At 39.7% G+C, this 20,903-nt stretch overlaps 1 long non-coding RNA gene across 1 annotated transcript; it reads left to right on the plus strand.

Moving 5' to 3' along the window:
- Nucleotides 1-4,671: 4,671 nt before the first annotated feature.
- Nucleotides 4,672-19,949, plus strand: LOC140639961 (uncharacterized). Its single transcript, XR_012036616.1, has 5 exons — nucleotides 4,672-4,928; nucleotides 5,408-5,604; nucleotides 5,928-6,182; nucleotides 11,795-12,039; nucleotides 18,574-19,949. It is a non-coding gene; the product is annotated as an uncharacterized lncRNA (long non-coding RNA).
- Nucleotides 19,950-20,903: the final 954 nt, after the last annotated feature.

The raw sequence follows: 20,903 nt of genomic DNA on the forward strand, positions 1-20,903 counted from the left end.
GTAACACTGCAGTTAAGTCACCATGGCCCTTGACTCCCTCGCAATCAGCATCCCTTGCCCAGGCACTAGATGATTATTAGTGCCTCCAAAGATGATCACCTAGGTCACAACTTTAATTTTTGAAATGGGCTCCTTGAGATGCCTGGGTGGCTCAGTGGTTGAGCATATGCCTTCCAGCTCAGGGTGTGATCCCAGAGTCCCGGGATCAAGTCCCTCATTGGGCTCTTTACAGGGAGCCTGCATCTCCCTCTGCCTGTGTCTCTGCCTCTCTCTGTGTCCCTCATGAATAAATAAAATCTTAAAAAAAAAAAAAAGGAAAAGAAATGGGCTTCTTTCAAGGAATCGTTAATATTATAATTAACATTGCTTACTATGTACTAGTTAGTGCTACAAAAACGTTATATACATTAATGGATTGAATCATTATCAACTACTCTTTAAAGATGGGGAAACTAAGGTGAACGGTGTTAAATAACTTGCCCAGCTGGTGAGTGGAGGAGCCAGGATTCAGCCCAAGCCATCCAACTCCTGACATAGCATAAAGCAAGCCTGGACCAAAAGAAAGGAATACAGTATTCAGAACAGACAAATGATTTTAACATGTGGAGTTGAGTATAAAGGAAAAGGGACAGGTATAGTGAGGCAGGTATGTGCAGGAAAGCAAAGACACATCTGCTAGAAAATGACCCGATCACTTTGACCCAATCACTCTGCTGGACTAGTTCCCTCCTGCCTCCCTTACATGCCACCCTTGCTAGTTGCCTCCCGGAATGCCCTTTCTGTCCAATTTCCCTGTCCACATTCTGTCCAGTCCAGGAAAACCCCCTCTGTCTTCATTACATTCACTTTCCATGACCACCCATCATCCATAATGGGTTTCGTGACTCACCCAAATACATAACCTCACATGACTTTATATTGTTACTTAGCAGTTTCATGTATTTCTAGCTTATTCCTCTAAATCAGTGAAGGCTCCTCAAAGCCAGGGACCAGGTCTTAGTACCCCTTCCCATCCTCCACCATCCCCCACATGAAGCTGCCCACATAAAAGGCATTCAATGAATACTTGTTTACTCAAATCCCATTATTGTGGGAAACCTTCTAAGTGACCTTTGAATGAGTAAGTTCTCAATCTTTAACTTTCTATTCATGTGTGGCACGCAATAGAGACCCACTGTTTGAAATTACATCCAGAACTTCTGTTGACTAAGTGTGGTTTGAGTTATTTCATGCAGACAAAAAAAAAAGAGAGAGAGAGAGAGACTGTTTGCTTCCGGAAAACATTTTTTATAATATTATTATTGGCGACTCATGCTGACATAGAACTACTTCTTTATTTTGGCTGAACTTTGAACACAGATTCACATTGTTCAAGTTTCTTTTGGAGTCAACTTTACTCTCATGCAAACTTCCGAAGATTACCAGCTACATCTCTCAATGTGAAGGAGAAATGGCCATGTGTGCAGAAAATTTATCTAACTAAAAGTCCAAAGTCTGTGTTTATTTTACTGCTATTCGTTAAAATGTGCAAGTCTAGAATTTCCAAATGTTCACCATATGTGTAAGCCCAAGCAAATCAAACAATTTTCAATTATAATTGGGTAATAATATGGTCTACCTTCTGTCTCACTATTTGTGCTTGCGATGTGAGCAATAGTAGATAAATATCAGTTCCCATTTCTCATTTCCCAGACCAATATCACTCCAGAATTCACAGCACACATCACCCAGAATTCTGTACACACCAATAATCGCTCCATCTTCCCAATGTCTTTGAAACACCCAGCATGGATGTTCCTTTTCTTAGTGATGATAAATTCTCATACTCGAATCTTGTAGTTATTTAGCTCTTTTGCACTTAAATTCAGTCTTCCAACTAAGTAAATAAATAACAAATTCAGTCTTCCACTTAGAATCAAACTGTAAGTAAATAAAGTATTTTTAATACTTTTTAATGCCTTTTTATCTTCCACAACACCTGATTCCAAAGCTTTGAAACCAAACAAAAAATTTAATTGGCATATGAACAAGTAAACAAAAGCTTAAACGGCTTTTTTCATCAGAGATAGCAGGTGTTTTTTAATATTCTGTACTCCAAGAATGTGACCATCCTTTATAAATTTTACCTATAAATATTTATCCTATATTTAGTCAGAAGGTTACCTTGACTTAAAAAAATAGTTAATAGAAAGCTAGAAGGTAGTTCTGTATATGTTTGACTTTTAAAATATATTTGTTAAATTGCCGAACTATTCACTAACTTCTGTCCCAGACCTAGTCCCATATCGGGCAACTGAGATGCAAAAGCCAGCTGGGCATTTTATAAAAAGCATCCTTAACGATAACTTGGAGCATTTGCAAGTATGCAGTACTTCCACCCATGTCTGATAGCTAAGTCCCTAACAGCAGTACAGTGATCTTGAAGACTATTCACATGAAGAAGCTAGGACCTACTGATCCCTGCTGCCCAATTCTTTAATGTATACCTGTTCCTCCACCTCCCCATGGTACCCGGAGCCACTGGGACTCTATTCCATGCTGTGGACATCAGCCAGATGGCTTGGTCCTGCTCTCCACCTCTCTCTTTTCTCTTTTCTTTCTCTTCTCTCCTCTCTTCTGCTCTCTTCTCCTGTCCCCTCCCCTCTTTCTTCTCCTTCTCTACCTCCTCTTTCTCTTCCTTCTTCACTTCATTCATAAAATATTTATTAACAACATTTTTTATTATTTATGGGCCCTCTGTCAAGCAATGGGGACACTCTTAGAGTTAATAGACGAATAGAGAGGTGAATATTAATAAAATGATCACAAATTGTGATGAGTACTATGACAGTAAAGAACAGAGAGATATATGATAGCAGGTTCCAGAGATCTGCTCTGATCTGGAGTGTCAAGAACACAGGCTTAATTTTACACTTTGATCTCAGAGGCAAGTTGAATTTATTAATTTATTCCCCTTTTCTCTTTTCTGTTTCATTTCTGAAATGCCAACTACTGGCACCTAGGGCCCAGCGTAGTGTGTGTGTGTGTGTTTACCTTCTCTCTTGCTATGCTAGAATTTGCCAAAAAATCAATATATATATAGATATATATATATATCCATATATATCTATATATATCCTGAAATTAGGGTTTGGACATGTATTTGATATTTAATAAGTGTAAAGATGGTGCAGAACTGATATTGCTTCTCCCCTATAGACTGTGGCCCCATGGACATATATCGTCTTCTGCCTTTATTTGCCTTCTAGTTGCCTCAAATTATATGCTTCCTTGGTCCCTACCACTTGGTTTGGGGCTGGCCTTATTTGCCACACCCCAGGCTGTACTTGACCTCTGTAGGCTTCCTCACCCCTGTTTCTTCTTCCTGTTAATTTTTCACCATGCAGCTCCTTAGTGAAACACATCAAAAATCTTACTCATTAATGAAAGTTTCCATTATTGCCAATATACTTACTATATTCTCTCCAAGGTAAAAAATATGTACCTTTTATTCACATTTTTAATAGCAAGAGATAACTCAAAAAAGTTTTATTGGATAAAGCTTAATGTTGGCAAAAGTGTGGGAAAAATAGAAAGTCTAATGCAATGCTACAGACACTGTAAAATTTGGGAGATATACTGTCAATATCTACCAAAAATTTCAAACGCACATGCTCCTCGACCCAGTGGATCCTCTTCTAGGACATACTTCTACAAGTTGTGCAAAGATGTATGGAGAAGACTATTCATTGCTTCTATTATAATAAACACTTTAAACAACCAAAAGGGGATTTGAGAAATAAACAATGGTTCGATCATACAAAGGGATCCTTGCTGCCAATTTAATCAATGAGATAAATCAATTTGGGTTGAGATGGAAACATGTTCACAATATATTGTTAAGTGGAAAAAGTCAAGGTACAGAATAATATAGTACTATGATCCTATTTCTGAAAAAAATCATAAATAGCACTTATGAAATAACAGGTGAATGGCAATCACTTCTGGGTGGTGGGATATCTGGGAACATTCATGTACTCAGTGATGCTTGAGCTTTAACAGTCAGTATGTCTTATTTTGTTAAATAAGTAATCATGGCTTTATAATATTTTTATACATTAATTTACAGTGGAGTTTCCCTCCTCTTATTCCCTTCCCTTTATTTGAGCGGTTTCTGTCCATTTTCTCAAGGAATGTAACAGAACATAAAAATAGCCTTTCCAGCCTTTCTGGCCTTTGTGTTCCAAAAGCACAAGCCCTTAGGGGAAGGGAATTTATTATGTGCATAAACACAATGTTTTATTCAGCAGCAAGGGGAAGGCAGAGTGTCCTTCAGACTAGGAAGAGCCACTACTTGATTGAGGTGATGAAAGAAAGTGTGAGAGGCGGTCAGAGGGAGGAGATCTTTTGAGTTACTAGAGCAGAAATAATCCACACATTGTTCTCAGTAGCTGGTGAGTAGAGGAAGGGACAGGGGTGGGAATAGGTAAGATTCCAGGAAATAAATGTCGTTTCTAAACCAGGAGTTACATTACAACTAAGATACCTTCAGGTGTCCTTGAGTGAAATGGCCCATGTTGCAAGGCAGCTGTTACTCAAAGTCTGTCAACTGCTGTCTAATAAGAGTGGGGGTCCAGCATTGCCAGACCTTCCAATTTTTCAAATCCAAAGTTTAAGTTACAAACTCTTAACTTTTAACTGGATCAATTCCATGGGTCAAATTAAATGTTCCTGTCTCAGTCTATGAGGTCTGTTATAGCAGGAATGCCATAGACTGGGTAACTTATAATTAACACAATTGTATTTCTCACAGGTCTAGAGGCTGGGAAGTCCAAGAGCAAGGTGCCAGAAGATTCAGTGTCTGGTGAAGACCTGCTTTTTCAGTCTTCTCACTTTGTCTTCACATGGTGGAATAAGTGAGAGAGCTCTCTGGAGTCTCTTTTCTAAGGGTACTAATCCCATCACTAGCGCTCCACACTCATGACCCAAGTGCCTCCCAAAGCTCCACCTCCAAATACCATCACCTTGAGGGCTAGGGCTTCGACATATGAATTTTGGGGAGACATAAACATTCAGGCCACTGTAGTCTCTGTGGGTTAAACTTGACCTACAGGCCTCACGGGTGTGAACTGATTGAAGAAGAGGTGGACTTGAAGAACAATTCCTGTGCTCCAAGTATGGACCAGGTAGCAGGAGCTATGGACATTTCTCTTCACAGGTGCCAATGTAGACCAGGATCACATGCTCCTTCCCACCTCCAGTGCCCTCTTCTTGAGATCCACAGCCATAGGTGCTGGATTAAAGAAGAGAGGGGAGGGGACAAGAAACCCAAGAGGTCCTGATGTTGTATTTTTTATCTACCAGGGCAGGTGAATAGAGACACAGTCAGAAGTGAAGAAATCATTAATATATGGATTATTTCATGTAGTCCTTGTAGAAAAAGCAGAAGAGCTCTGCCAGACCATAGAGAGCCAGTCCTTCTTTGAGAACGCAGCCTTGGCAGCCGTGGGCCTTTGCCTCGCTGTCCCCGCCACCCTTCTTCCCTTGCTGCCCCACCCCCACCAAGAAGCCCCAGTGCCCAACTCCAGCCACTGTCACTGGGATCCATGAAAAAGCCAGGCCCGTGTAAGTAGGGTTGGGGGTGACAGACAGGGAGGGGGCACTTTTATTTTTGGGATTGTGAGAAAAATGAGTTCTTGAAATCCCCAGTTGGAACCTGGAACAAATAGAAACAACATAATAAGGAGGGATTTGTTTCTCTGGTGCTGTGGATATTATAGTTTGGCCATATTAAGTCATGTTATGAGAACTGGCCTGGAAAACTAAACCAACTCTTGATTAAAAAAAATATTGAGGGGAGGTATTTGAATGCCACTAACTACAGTCAAATCTAAGGTTTTCCTCACCACTTTGCTCTCTTCCATCTCTACTTTCTCTCCCTTATTCAGGTTACTGATTCTTACAGCTCCAACTCACACCCCTACATATGTGAATCAAAACCTGGACCGCAGGTGCAACTTCTCCTCTGAGCACCAGACACAGACGCTCCCTAGCCTGGGGCACATCTCAGCCTGGGCTGTCAGAAGCTTTCGCAGAGCCTGATGAGAATCTTAATAAGGAACTCTCCAGAGGTGGCGATTGGAGGGGGAGAGAAAGGGAGAAAAACAAGAGAAATGACTGCCCCTCGCTTCAGGGGAATAGAGGTATGGCTCACCTGGCCAGAGCACTAGCTGAACTTCAACTCCTGGCCAGGCATTCTTCTATGGAGGCTCTTCCTCTCCTTCCCTTTTCTTGTCACTATTTTTCCAATCACCAAGACTTGAGATCCCCTAATCAGCTTAGATGTCAATTCTCCCAGATAGTCTTTCCTGACCCTCTAAGTTAGAATCAGGTGCCCCTCCCTGCCCTGTACTTCCCTCCCAGGAACTCTTCTAGCACTGTAGTGTGAAGCCCTGTTATTTGACTGCGTCTTACACTCTACAGTCCCTGCCTTACGATGGTTGACTTCACGATGGTGCAAAAGCAACATGCATTCAGTAGAAAACTTACTTTGAATTTTGAATTTGAATCTTTTCTCAGACTAGTGGTATGCAGTACAACACTCACTCGTGATGCTGGGCAGCAGCAAGGAGCTGCAGCTTCCACGCAGCCAGGTAGTCAATGGGATAAACAACAGATACACAGACAAGCATCCTGTGTCCATATAACCATTCTGTGTTTCACTTTTAGTGCAGTATTCAGTAAGTTACATGAGTTTTTGAACACTTTATTATAAAGTAGGCTTTGTGTTAGATGAGTTTGCCCACCTGTAGGCTTATGTTGGTGTTCTGGGCGCACTTAACATAGGCCAGGCCAAGCTATCATGTCCAGTAGTCTAGGTGTATTAAATGCCTAATTTCTGACTTAAGATATTTCAACTTTTGGTATTTTCAATTTACAATTGTTTGTCAGGACATAAGCCTGTTGTAGGTTGAGGAAGATTTGTACTTAAAGAGAGGTGGGAGGAATGAAGAAACATCTGTCTTCTTTATATTCCTTTTAGGGTAGTGATCTTATTCCGTTTTTTATTTATGGTTTAGACAGTTGAGCAAGAAATAATGGATTTCCTTATTCTCCTCAAACCCGTTTATTTTTTATTCCAAGCCCCCATTCTGACAGGCTGGGGGGTATTCTGATTTTGTTCATTCTTGGTCCTGCTTGCAGGACCTCCCTATAGGTTCCTCTGAACCTCAGTCATCAGAAACCCACCACAGACTCTTGGTTACTGCAACTATGCTAATTCTGGGCTATGCCTGAGCATAGGAATCCTGACAAAGCCAAGAGCCATGCAGTTCTTTCTCTGAGCTCTCACCACTTCCAGGGGTCAAGAGCTTCACACCTGACTCCTAAACCCACCCACTCACCCTGAAGACAAAATGGAGCCTGTCCCTGTCTCCATGCTTCCTGTTCAGCTTTCCCTGAAACACCCAGATTAATTTCCTCAGTGCACTTAGCCTTCACAAAATCAAAAGTCAGAAAGGGAAGTGTACTGCCAACAACTTCTGCTTTCTGCCCTTCTGAGGCAAGTCATACCCTGGCTTCCTGCTTGAATGGGAGAAGATAAAGAATATGAAACAAGGGCACCTGGGTGGCAAAGTTCGTTGAGTGTCTGACTCCTGGTTTTGGCATAGGTCATGATCTCGGGGTCATGATCTTAGGGTCATAAGATTGAGCCCCATTGGTGCTCAGCACAGAGTCCTCTTAAGACTCTCTCTCCCTCTCCCTTTGCCCCTCTCACCTGTGCTCTCATGCTCTCTCTCACTCTCTCTCGAATAAATAAATAAATCTTTTTAAAAAATAAAATACAGGAAGAAAAACATAGATTTGTATCTCAGAAAATTTTCCAACTATTATATTTTATCATGTGCCTCTCCTCTTGGAGGCCTGTGGTGAATAGTACCCCCCAACCAAAGGTGTCCACATCCTTTTTGTTTAAGATTTTATTTATTTTGCAGAGAGAGAGGATGTGAGCACAAGCAGGGGGAGGGGCAGCAGGAGAGGGAGAAGCAGACTCCTCGCTAAGAGGGAGCCCATCACAGGACTCAATCCCAGGATCCCAGGATCACAACCTGAACCAAAGGCAGATGCCCTACCAACTGAGCCACCCAGGCACCCAGGTGTCCACATCGTAATCCCTGAACCTATGAATATGCTACCTTATATACTAAAAGAGACTTTCAGATGTGATAAAAATAAAGATCTTGAGACAGGGAGTTTATCCTGGATTATCTGAGTGAGCCCAACCTAACACAAGTGTCCTATTAATAGGGAGTCAAGGGGGCTCAGAGTCAGAGAGAAAAGACATCAGTAGGAGGCAGAGGTCAGAGAAGGGAGGTGCTACTTGCTGCATTTCAATTTGGAAAAGGGGCTATAAGCCAAGGAATATAGGCAGCCTTATGAACCTAGAGAAGGCAAGAAAACGAATTCTCCCCTAGAGCCTCCAAAAGGAACACAGGATTTAGCCCAGTGAGACTGGGTTTGGGCTTCTGACCTCTAGGACTCTTAATACATTTGTACTGTTTTAAGCCAATGAGTGTTGTAACTTGTTACAGCAACAATGGATAACTAATACACACCTGAGGGCACGGAGTGTATATATCTTTCACATTGGACTTATGAAGTGTCTTGCACAGGGTATTCAAATAATGTGTTTCTTTTTTAAGATTTTATTTATTTATTCATGGGGGTGGGGGGTAGAGACACAGGCAGAGGGAGAAGCAGGCTCCACGCCGGGAGCCCGACGCGGGACTCGATTCCGGGACTCCAGGATCGCCCTGGGCCAAAGGCAGGCGCCAAATCGCTGAGCCACCCAGGGATCCCCTCAAATAATGTTTATATAATTCTCTGCCTCTCATAAATAGAAGCCTGAAAAATTGAAAGACCTTTACCATACTAGACTTAAAATATGGTTTAATCTGAGGGATTTGGGCAGGGTTGTGGTTCATTTTAAAAATATATTGTTCAGGGCAGCCCGGGTGGCTCAGCGGTTTAGCGCCACCTTCAGCCCAGGGCACAATCCTGGGGTCCCGGGATGGAGTCCCGCGTCAGGCTCCCTGCATGGAGCCTACTTCTCCCTCTGCCTGTGTCTCTGCCTCTCTCTCTCTCTCTCTCTCGTGTGTTTCTCATGAATAAATAAATAAAATCTTAAAATATATATATGTATTGTCCAGGGGCCCCTGGTGGTGAAGTCAGTTAATTGTCAACTCTTGGCTTTGGCTTAGGTCATGATCTCAGGGTTGTGGGATCAAGCCCCATGTCAAGCTCTGAGCTCAACTTGGAGTCTGCTTGAAATTCTCTCTCCCTTTCCCTCTGTCAAATAAATAACTTTTAAAAAATAAAACAAAAACAAAAACTGTGTTGTCCAGGTTTTCCCCATTGCTTTTCTCTCCACCACCCAAATAGTACTGAGGAGTTTCTTTGTAGGCTGTTCTTAGGGTATGGGTGACACAGCCTGGAAAAAGAAGGCTGTTTTCTCCACCTGGTTTTTGAGCACCTGGGGAGACCCTTATCCAGCTATACATTTCTGGCATTGAGGTAAAAAGGAGTTTTATTTATTTATTTATTTATTTATTTATTTATTTATTTATATATTTATAAATATATATTTAAAAGGGAATATATATATTCAAGAGCATATATATATATATATATATATATATATATATATATATATCAAGAGCCAGTATTGATGAGCACTGGGTAATGTGTGGAAGTGTTGAATCACTGTATTGTATATCTGAAACCAATACAACATTGTATATTAACTATACTGGAATTAAAATTTAAAAATATCAAGAGCACAAACTGGCCAAATTGGAGCATGGAGTTTATACCGTGAATGGTAGAGCAGAAGAAATGTGTAAGTATGTAAGAACAATTCCCACCAGAAAGGGAGGCATTCAACAAACAGGAAGGCAAGAGAGATTCCTAGACTCTGAAACTAGGGTTCAGGGGCCATGGGTCTCTGAAAAATCCTAGCACTTTGCATTCTTCCTCTCTGGGCCCAGGCAGGAGAGGGGTGGGCAGAAGAGGCAAGCCTGCAGGCAAGTTTTGGGAGCCTAGAGCAGAAACCGACAACTGGATGAAGTGAAAGCAGGTCACCTGTCTCTGAGGGCAGCAGGCAAAGCTGATGCCAGAAATGTTGATGAGACTAGACCATGTGATACCACCCAGCTATATAGGGATGGCATGTAGTGCCTATACCTGCCTTAATACCAAATGTTACAGAAGTGCCCTTACCCTCAGCCTTCGTAGGAAAGTAATGCTGATTTTTGCCTCCACATTTATTTTTTTTAATTTTTATTTATTTATGATAGTCTCACAGAGAGAGAGAGAGAGAGGCAGAGACACAGGCAGAGGGAGAAGCAGGCTCCATGCACCGGGAGCCCGACGTGGGATTCGATCCCGGGTCTCCAGGATCGCGCCTCGGGCCAAAGGCAGGCGCCAAACCGCTGCGCCACCCAGGGATCCCTGCCTCCACATTTACTACAAGGAGGTGGTTTGTTCAAGTGACCCCAATTTGATAATATTAAGTCTTCTACCATTGGCAGAATAGGGTGCCACAGAGTGAAATAATTTCAGTTATAGAGGGTCATAAACAATTACATCTACACACATCTAAGATTTGTAGCCTGGCAAAAATTTATACCAACAAATGATTTTAAGCAGAGCTGAAATGGAAACTTTTATTGGAATAAAACCCAACCTTTTTACTTAAGATTTTTTAAAAGATTTATTTATTTAACTAAGAGAGAAGGGGAGAGAGAGAGAAAAAAAGGGAGAGGGGAGGGGCAGAGAGAGAGGGAGAGAAGCAGACACCCTACTGAGTATGGAGCTTGATGACACAGAGCTCAATCCCAGGACCCTGAGATCATGACCTGAGCCAATGTCAGGAGTCAGACACGTAACCGACTGAGCCACCCCGGTGCCCCTTTTATCCAACTACAGTTCAAGAAAATAATTCTATTTTATAGCTTCATACTCAAAGCATTCTTGTATTTCTTTAAAAATGACTTTTCAGTAATTTTACTATAGTTTTTTTTCTCTGAGGCCAAGGAAAATTAGACTTTACAGATCAATTCTACTTGTATGTATTTTATCTTAAGAGTCTTTCCCCCTTTTTCAAACATGAGGTGATCATTAAAAGCTCCATTTTCCATCCCACAGCCTGGAAACATCCTTGATGCAGAGGAAAGATAATAATCTGGATCTGCTCAGGGAAAGAGACCCACAATAGTTTATTTTCATGGCATATCAGCATAATGTAGTGGAAAAGTCACATGCCCAGGAATCAGTAGACATGGTCTCCTGGCTTCCAGTGTGGGAGTTTAGGCTCTGAGTGGGAGTTCCGTCAGCTGGTAGCTATCCTGTTTCCTTTATCCCTATTTGAGAAATGTAGTGGCTGACAGGATTTCCAACACAGTGCTTCTCACACTTTAATGTGTGGCTCTTGCCTGAGTGTGTAGAGCCTGCCCTAGGGGAGAGCGTGACATTCTGCATTCTGACCAGCTCCCAAGAGACAGATGATGCACGTGCTCAAACCACATTCAAATACACATTGAGGAACTCCAAGGGACATCCCATCCCCAAAATGTTTTGTATTTCCTTAATTCATGTATGTCTTCAGAGAACTGCCATTGGTCATATTTTTAAAAACACATTTTGGACAGTTAAGAAGGACACATACTGTTTGAATTTAAGTTAATTAGGGGTTGGGATTGCCATTAGGGCTTTTGGATCACTACAACTACATAAACACCTTTTTTTTTTCTTGTAGCCTTGGCTCTAGCTGCACATCAGTATCACCTGAGGTGCCTTCGAAAACTACCAGTGCCTGCTAACTCCACCCACCTACCCACCCACCCTGCACTTCCACGAACACCAGACTACAATTGAACTGGTCTGGGGAGGAGCCCGGCCACCGAGTGTTTCTCAAAAGCTCTGCTTGTCTTGTGATTCTAATGTGCAGCCAAGACTGAGAACCACTGCAGGCCAGCCTCTCCGGCTATGAAGGCGCTCCAGGTACGATCAAGTTGGTATTAAAGCTACTCACAGCTGTTATCCATTATCTCAGGGCATTCTCATGGAAAGCTTAAATTATATAACTCACATAAACATTTCACTTATGAATTTGTAATTCAATAAAGGTTCTCAGCAAGGGAGATGATACAGGGAAACCTCTAGCTTTGTTTGGTCCTTTTTAGAAAAAAGAAAGAAAAGAGTCCAATTATAAAGCACACTTTGGTTCTACGGAGCACACAGGCTTTAAGGCTCATTTGGAAGGCTCAATTTTAAACAGCAAAGTTTTATAAAGTCAGCAGAAGACAGCAGAGGCAATAAAAGTTCCTAGACTAGGTTCAGCTGTCATCAGAACAATCCCTCCGCAGGGAACAAGTCTCTCCAGAAGATTGACATGGTTATGAAGCTACATCATCAGTTGAAATCTTGGCTACAGCATTTTCTAAATGTGACCTTGGGCAATTTTCTTTTAACACTTGAGTTTCCTTTTTTGGTAAAATGTGATAAGGATTAGGTTGTAAAGATTAAAATGAATTAATGTCTATACAGTGCTTTTTGTACAATGCTTGTTATATAGTAACTATTATTAATATTATCACCTACTCTGAGATTAGAAGTGAGACATTACTGGGGTGCCTGGATGGCTCAGTCGGTTAAGCATCTGACTCTTGATTTCAGCTCAGGTCAAGATCTCAATGTCAAGATAGAGCCCCACATCGGGCTCTACCCTGAGCATAGAGCCAGCTTAAGATTCTCTCCCTCCACTTCTCTTCTCTCCCTCCACCTCTCAAACTAATTAATCAACTAATTAAAAAGAAGTGGGACATTTCTATTTCCCCCTTTAAAATTACATTTTAGCACTGCCTCAGCAAGACTATAGCATGTGTGTATTTGTTTAAAGAATAATGAAAACAGTGTGGCTCTGGCAGAGGGGAGGTAGTCATAACGCCAGAAAGGTAAGTTGAGGCTGGTTTGTGGCAGATCTTACAGGCAAGGCCAAAAAGTCTAGATTAATCTTGTTGGCAAAAATGAGCTATTTGAAATTTTTGAGCCAGAGAATGACATGACCATTCTTCTGTTTTAAAATAGACCAGTGCAGAGTTCAAAGGGGGTTTGCAAGTATCTCCCTTCTTCTGAAGCCGCAAGAATTTTTCTGCCCTACTTCTACAAATGATACCAACACAACACTTACATTTGCAGTTTGTGGTTTTTCTGAGGCAAACCATTGCCAGCTAACTACAGCCCTGAAATAATTTTATTTTTGCCATAAATCTTAAAACAGATATTTGTATTATCTAAGGCACTTGAGAGATTTACATTCCAGGGCCTTAGTAAGACCCAAGTCAAAGTAAAAGAACAAGGTAATGGAATACTATCCTTCCAGGAGCAGATGAGGTCCCTCCATATACTATGGGAATTTTATATAATTAAAAGAAATTGCTAGCCTACTGTCAAGTAGCTCGCAGGTTTAGGGTCAAGGAGTTTGTAATTGAGACTTGGGGCTTGGCCAGGTATGATCCAGAATGTGAACATTTTTGCAGGCTAAGAATTTTGCCCAAATCATCTCCCATATGTTAAAACCAGAGTATGTAGGGGCACCCATCTGGCTCAGTTGGTAGAGCATGCAGTTCTTGATCTCAGGTTCATGAGTTTGAGTCCCACATTGGGCATAGAGATTACTTAATAAAAATTTTTTAAAAAAACAGAGTATATAAAATTAGGTAATCTGACTCTGGGCTTCTACTTAAGGAAAAGACAAAACACTTAAATAAGTGACAAGGGTCTGAATCAGCTGGTAGTTGGAGGAAGAGAAAGTAGGGAAGAAACTTAGGAGACATTAACTAGTAAAATGCTGAGAATTTAGTTCCTCTTGAAGGCTATGTCTAAGTCAGCTTTGTTTTAGGGGGTGCCTAGCCTTATTCCTGGCACGTAGTACACTCTAAAGTCATGTTTGTTGAATGAATAAAGGGGGAAAAGTGTCAAAAGGAACCAAAGATGGGAGAGGAAGTAGATGGGGTAGAAATAAGTCAACATATACTACAAAAATACTTGAGGTTTCATATATGAGTAAATGGTTGGTCCGAGAATTCAAATACAAAAGAATTGGTTTGGAGGGTTGCCAGTCTATCTCACAAAGTTCTGATGAAGGCAAAAGAAACAAGGTTAGTAGGACATTTCTGTAGCTCTATCTGAGGTATACATGTTTGCATTTGTTTATTCCCTAAACATTCTTGAATGTTCTTTGTGTTGTGCATTCATTCAAAAAATATTTCATAAACATCTATGATCTGTGTTATAAAGATGAATAGAAGAGAACACTTGTCTGAGAAACTCACTGGCTAGTGATTGAGATAGAAATGAAATACAGTAATAATAATACCCAATGTTTATTGGATATTGACCATATGCCAGATGAAAGTATTTTGTGTATTGATTCATTTTATCCTCATTACAATCCTGTGAGGTATATGTTACTACTATCTGTGATTAGTGGAATAATAGCCGCCTTCAAGTGTCCATATTTCAATTTCAAGAACCTGTGAGTATGGTATATTATATAGCCAAGGGGAATTAAGCTGAATATAGAATTAATATTGCTAATCCACTGACATTGAGATAGAGTATCCTGGGTTAGCCAGGTGAGTCACATATAATTACAAGCACCTTTAAAAGTGGAAGAGGTAGGGGAAGGCAAAGAGAAGGCAGAGTCAGAAAGACATGGATGCAAGGTTGGAGGGATGTCAAGTCTCAGTCTTCCATTGTTAGCTTTGAAGATGGAAGGGAGTTAAAAGTCAAGGAATGTCGGCAATTTCTGGAAGCTGGAGAAAGCAAAGAAACAAATTATCTGTCCCCTAGAGCTTCCAGAAGCCACACAAGCCTGCTGACACACTGATATTAACCCAGGGTAAAAGACCTGTTTCAGACTTCTGACCTCCAGAAATGTAAGATGACATATTTTTGTTGCTGTAAGCCATTAAGTGTATGGTACTTTGTTATAGCAACAACAGAAAACTAATACCTACTCTGTATTTTTTTTATTTAAGAAAAAGTCCTTTTATTTTATAATTTTTTAGAGATAAGGAAATAGAGGCACAGAAAGACTGTTGTTATCCAAATTTTAATTACTTAACATTGTTCCTTTATGAGGGTTTCCTGGTCTTTCTCACTTCTCTGGCCACCTCAGGTTCCTTGCAAGTTCCTTGATTCATAAGCAGTCTCTAAATGGCAGTGTTTCTCAGGAATTTCTTCTAAATGCTTTTCTTTTTCTGTTTGAATATTTTTCCTAGGTGATCTCATCCACTCCCAGAGGTTTTTTCTTGTTGCTTTTTAAAAAATATTTATTTATTTACCAGAGACACAGAGAGAGGTAGAGACATAGGCAGAGGGAGAAGCAGGATCCCTGTGGGGAGCCTGATGTAGAACTTGATTCCAGGACCCCAGGATTATGACCTGAGCCAAAGGCAGATGCTCAGCCACCAAGCCACCCAGGTGGCTCACACTCACAGTTTTAAACACTGTTTATAACCTAATTATTCCCAACACTATATTTCTAACTTTGTCCCCTCCTTTGAACTCCACACTAATAAGCTTGTTATCTGTATTTGGATGGCTTACAAACATTCCAAATCTAACATATGTTCAAAACAATCCAATCCTACCACAAAATGGCTCCACCCCCACATTCACTTACATTTGTCTCAAGTCAAGAAACTGAGTCAGCCTTTAGTCCTGTCTCTCCCTCTATCTCCACATTCACACCAGCAACCTATCCACGTCTTTCTACCTTCACTTCTACCAACCTGATCCAAGCCACCACCACGTCCTACCTTGAAAACCACAGTGGCTTCCCCACAGCCTCTCTGTGTCTATCCTTGTTCCTCTGTGGATCTGTTTTCCTCACCTTTTCCTCACCACAATGACTGTCCTTCTTAGACAATAAATCAGATCTTGTCATGTCCCTGCTTAACACCTTTCAATGGCTTTCCATTCTACTTAAAATAATATCCAAACTCCTTTTCAATGACTCACAGAGCCCTACACAATCCTGTTCCTGCTTACGTTGCCAACCTCACCTGTCACCACTGCCCTTCATTCATCTACCTTTTTCCAACCCTACCCAGTTTCTTTCTGAAGTTACTCTGAATTTCCTGCCTCAAGAGCTTTGTATCACAGCTTCCTGCTAATATTGTACACGTGCATTTGCGCACATACACATAACATATACCTTTCACCTATATATTACCCATTCTTCAATGTTCAGATTAAATGTTTCCTCCTTATAGAGGCCAGCATCAAAACATTTTTACTCTGACGCCCAGCCATTCTCCAATGTGATTCTCTATCCCAGCCCCCATTTGTTTAACATTTATTGCAACTTGCAGTAATTTGTCATTTTAATGACTTGGTTTTTTGCTTTTGTCTTTCTAGTAGGTTAGTTACAGACACAGGAACTGAGTCTACTAGGTTACCAATGTAACCCCAGAACATATGCCTGACACATAGTAGGTGCTCAATAAATATTTGCTGACTATTGACTAAAGGTTGCATATTTCAAAGTTAGTAATGTCTAAAATGGTACTAATACTATCTGTACCATTATCTATAGCATATCTATAGTAATGCTACAACTACCTAAATGGTGAATTTGAATTTAAGTCAATAACTGATCACTAGCCAGTTGAATTTACATTTTATAATATCCTTTTATTCCATTAATTGTACTTACCTATAAATTAAATCAACTATACATTTAAAAGTAAAATTTCATGTCATAATTTTTTTTAAATTTGTAAATGTCATGACAAATTTGATATATACATAATTTTTCCCTAAAGACTTTGAATCAGTTTAGCTTCTTTTTGGCTTTTACACTTATAGTAAAATCACATGGTACAGATTCAGAGTAAGAAAATACATATTTAGAGTAGATCAGACCAGCACACATCATATTTTTTCCCCAAAGTTGGAGGTGCTAATGAGAAGTTTATGTGCCAGACACAAGTTTTTAAGAAATCTTCAATGAGAAATAAAAGTAGAATATAAATTATTCAAGTTATGTGTAGCAAGTGACTAATGAATGCTTTTCAACTAGGTATTTGGAGATAAGCAACAGGTGATACACATAGTAGCAGGCAGATGAAGTAATAATGTTGATATATTTAACTTCAAGTAAGGTTATATTTATCGTCACAAAGGAGCCTACTCCTTTGAAAAATATGTGGAATGAGAAACACCTTCATTCTTCCTCCACCCTTCATTAAAGCGACATATACCCAATCCCTCAAAGAGGACAAATGGGGATGTGGGATCTGTTAGTTTGAAGGATAATATTCAATTCAATCAGTACATTTTTATTTTGAGGCCACAGGATGTTAGGTATTTTTTAAAATAAGATGCATAAATCACTATAGCTGACTTTATATAGGTTATAATCTTGTTAGATAAACAAGACAAAATATGTAGAGCCAAGCAGCAAACACATCAGGATCAGAGGTTTTACAAAACCATACTAACTAATTGATCACATATGTTCCTTCAAGAGACAAATGTGGTGTCAGATTCTTTCTCGATATCTTTACCAGCAGCACAACTTTTGTTAAGCTTTGTAGCCTCAGAGCCCCAGGCCCTCCTCTGTTAGAAGAGGATTATAAAAATATACTATGCCTCATAGGGTCATGATAGGATAAAATGAGATCATCTTGGTGGAGTGCTTGGGATTGAGCATAGCACCAAGTAAGCACTCATTAAACATTAGCTACTGTTATGACTATTTTAGTCTTTTGAAGGTTATATGATAAATTGCTTCTATAAATGGAAATGGAGAAAAGCCTTTGTTGAAAAGTATTATTTGCAAACTGTGTCATTTGTTGTAAAGGATTTATCACAAACTTACTAACATTGTTAGGATGAATCTCACTGTAATTTTTGCCAGGAGTTTGCAACTTTGAGGTGTTAATTTCTGGAGTTAAAAGGCTCTTTTCTTAGATGGCTTTTTTTTTTTTTTAATTAAATACTGGCCCAAGCAAGAGGTTCTGGAATTGTATTTATGATCACATGGCCTAATATAAAAAGATAATTATTCAACAAGAACTTATTTTAAAGGATACAAAATGTCATATAGTCCTTGCACTTTAAAAAACATATATACATATCACCTGTCTGCCATGGAGAAAAAACATGCATACCAAAAACTACATTATAAGTTATTAAAGAAGTATATACCTTCTGTTTGGCAATTTCTCCTCTCTTATGGTTTTAACTGCCTCCTGCATTCTGATAACTACCAAATCCATACTTGGAAATTTAACCTCTCTTCTGGGCCACTGTAGGTTCAAACGATGGCTGAATAGCTCTACTAAGATAGCATGTCCAGAACTATACTCACCATCTTGCTGCCTCCTTTATCTTATCAACCAGTCAGGCAAAGAACTCAGAGCCTAAGTTATTCTTCCTTCCTGCTCCCTAACTACTACTAATCCTTTATTTTATTTTTTTTTTTTTAATATTTTTTTAAATATTTTATTTATTTATTCATAGAGACACAGAGAGAGAATGAGAGGCAGAGACACAGGCAGAGGGAGAAGCAGGCTCCATGCAGAGAGCCCGACGTGGGACTTGATCCAGGGTCTCCAGGATCACGCCCCGGGCTGCAGGCAGCACTAAACCGCTGCGCCACCGGGGCTGCCCTACTACTAATCCTTTAGTCCTTGATTTTGCCTTCTACATTTTCTTCACTCTATCTCTTCCTCTACACTGATATCCCCATTATCTTGATTTTGGGTCTTCCTTTTCTCTCATGTATATTAAAGCTGGTAAACTGGTCTCCCTACCCTAGTTCTGCCTCCTTCCAACTCCTCCATGACATGCAAAGTCCCCTTCTAAAAACTAAGCCTCAAAAAAAAAAAAAAAAAAACTAAGCCTCATCTCCTCTGTTTAATATTTTTCCATGTCTCCCTCTGTTTAATGACTCCCCAATATTGGCAGTATTGACATTTACTCAGTTTGATTAATTTTTACTAAGTACCTACTGTGGAAAAGACACTGTTATAGGTACTGGGAGAAGGATATTTAAATAAACAGGTAAGATTCTTCACTTTGTAACTATATATTTTAAAGATACCCCCCCAAAAAAAGTAAACAAAGACCTACTGTAATGTCAGGTAGTGATAATTAGTATGAAGAAAGGCAAAGCAGGATATGGGGATAGAGCCAGGTGACAATCACTGCTTTAGGTAAAGTAATTAAGAGAAGGTTTTTCTGAAGAGAGGATTCTTAAGTACAGATTTTAATGAAGTTAAGCAATCAACAATTTAAAAATCTAGACAGAAATATCTCAGACAAGAGAAACAGTGGAAATTTTCTGAGCTTGGAGGAATAGGAGACCAATATGGCTGAAATAGAATGTGCAAATTGGAAAGTGACAGTAATGAGGATGAACAGGTAGGCCAGGCACATGGTGCAGGGTTTTGTAAACTATGCCAAAGAGCAGGTTTATTTTAAGAATAATAGAAAGCCCCTAAAAGGTGCTTTTTAAAGTCAGATATATAAAGAGGTATAATTTACGTACCAAAAAAAAAAAAAAAAAGGTATCCTTTTTAGGCATACCATTCAGTGAGCTTTGACATACTTTGAGCAAGCCATCACCACCACAATCAAGATAGGAGGAACATTTCCATCTCTCCAAAAAGATCTCTGTGCTTCTTCATAAGCAACCTCTCAGACCCTGTTAACCACTGATCTGTTTTCTGATCCTATAGTTTTGCCTTTTTTAAAATGTCCTGAAAATGGAATCATACCGTGTGTAGATTTCAGTGTCTGCCTTCTTTCACTTAGTACAATGCATTTGAAATTCATCCCTATCCTCACATGAATCAGTAGTTAGTAGTTTTATTCCCGAGTAGTATTCCATTATTGATGTGCCACACTTTGTCCAGTTGATGGACATTTAGATTGTTTCCAGTTTGGAGCTATTACAAATAAAGCTGCTTTAAACATTTACATAGAGGTCTTTTTGTGGGTGAATGTTTTCGTTTCTTTTTTTTTTTTTTTAAAGATTTTATTTAGTTATTCATGAGAGACACAGAGAGAGAGGCAGAGAGAGAAAAAGGCTCCATGCAGGGAGCCTGATGTGGAACTCGATCCCGGGTCTCTAAGAGTAATATTCAACCGCTGAGCCACCCAGGCGTTCCTGTTTTCGTTTCTATTGGGGAAATATCTAGGAGTGGGATTGATAATTCATACAGTAAATATAGGTTTAATTTTTTAGGATGCTGTCAAATTGTTTTCTAATGTGTCTGTACCATTTTGCATTCTACCAGCAGTATATGAGAGTGTCAATTGCTCCGTACCTTTGCTAACCCTTGATATTGTGAGTTTTTAGTTTTCATTATGGCCATTTTAGTAGGTGTGTAATGGCATTCACTGTGGCTTGAATTTGCATTTCCCTAATGATGTTGAGCATATTTTCATGTGCTTATTTACCAGCCATGTCTCTTCCCATTTTGTTAATGGGATGTTGGCTTTATAAGAGTTCTTAATGGTCTGGATGTAGGATATTTATCTGATATGTATTTAGCAAATATATTCTCCCAGTCTATGGCTGGTCTTTTAATTTTCTTAACAATGTCTTTCAAAGAATGGAAGCTTTTAATTTTGATTAAGTCCAATTTATCAATTTTTATTTTGTTTTCATTCTTTTTGTGTGTGTGTCCCAAGAAATCTTTGTTTAACTCAGAGTCATGAAGATTTTCTCCTATATTTTAAAAGTTTTATGGTTTTAGGTTTTATATTTGGTCTCATTATATGTTTTTGACCAGCATTAGAACAAAATCTCACATTGAAGAAAATAACTGACTGTAATAAAGAAA

The sequence above is a fragment of the Canis lupus genome, chromosome 9 (assembly GCF_048164855.1).
Source record: "Canis lupus baileyi chromosome 9, mCanLup2.hap1, whole genome shotgun sequence".
NCBI lineage: Eukaryota > Metazoa > Chordata > Mammalia > Carnivora > Canidae > Canis > Canis lupus.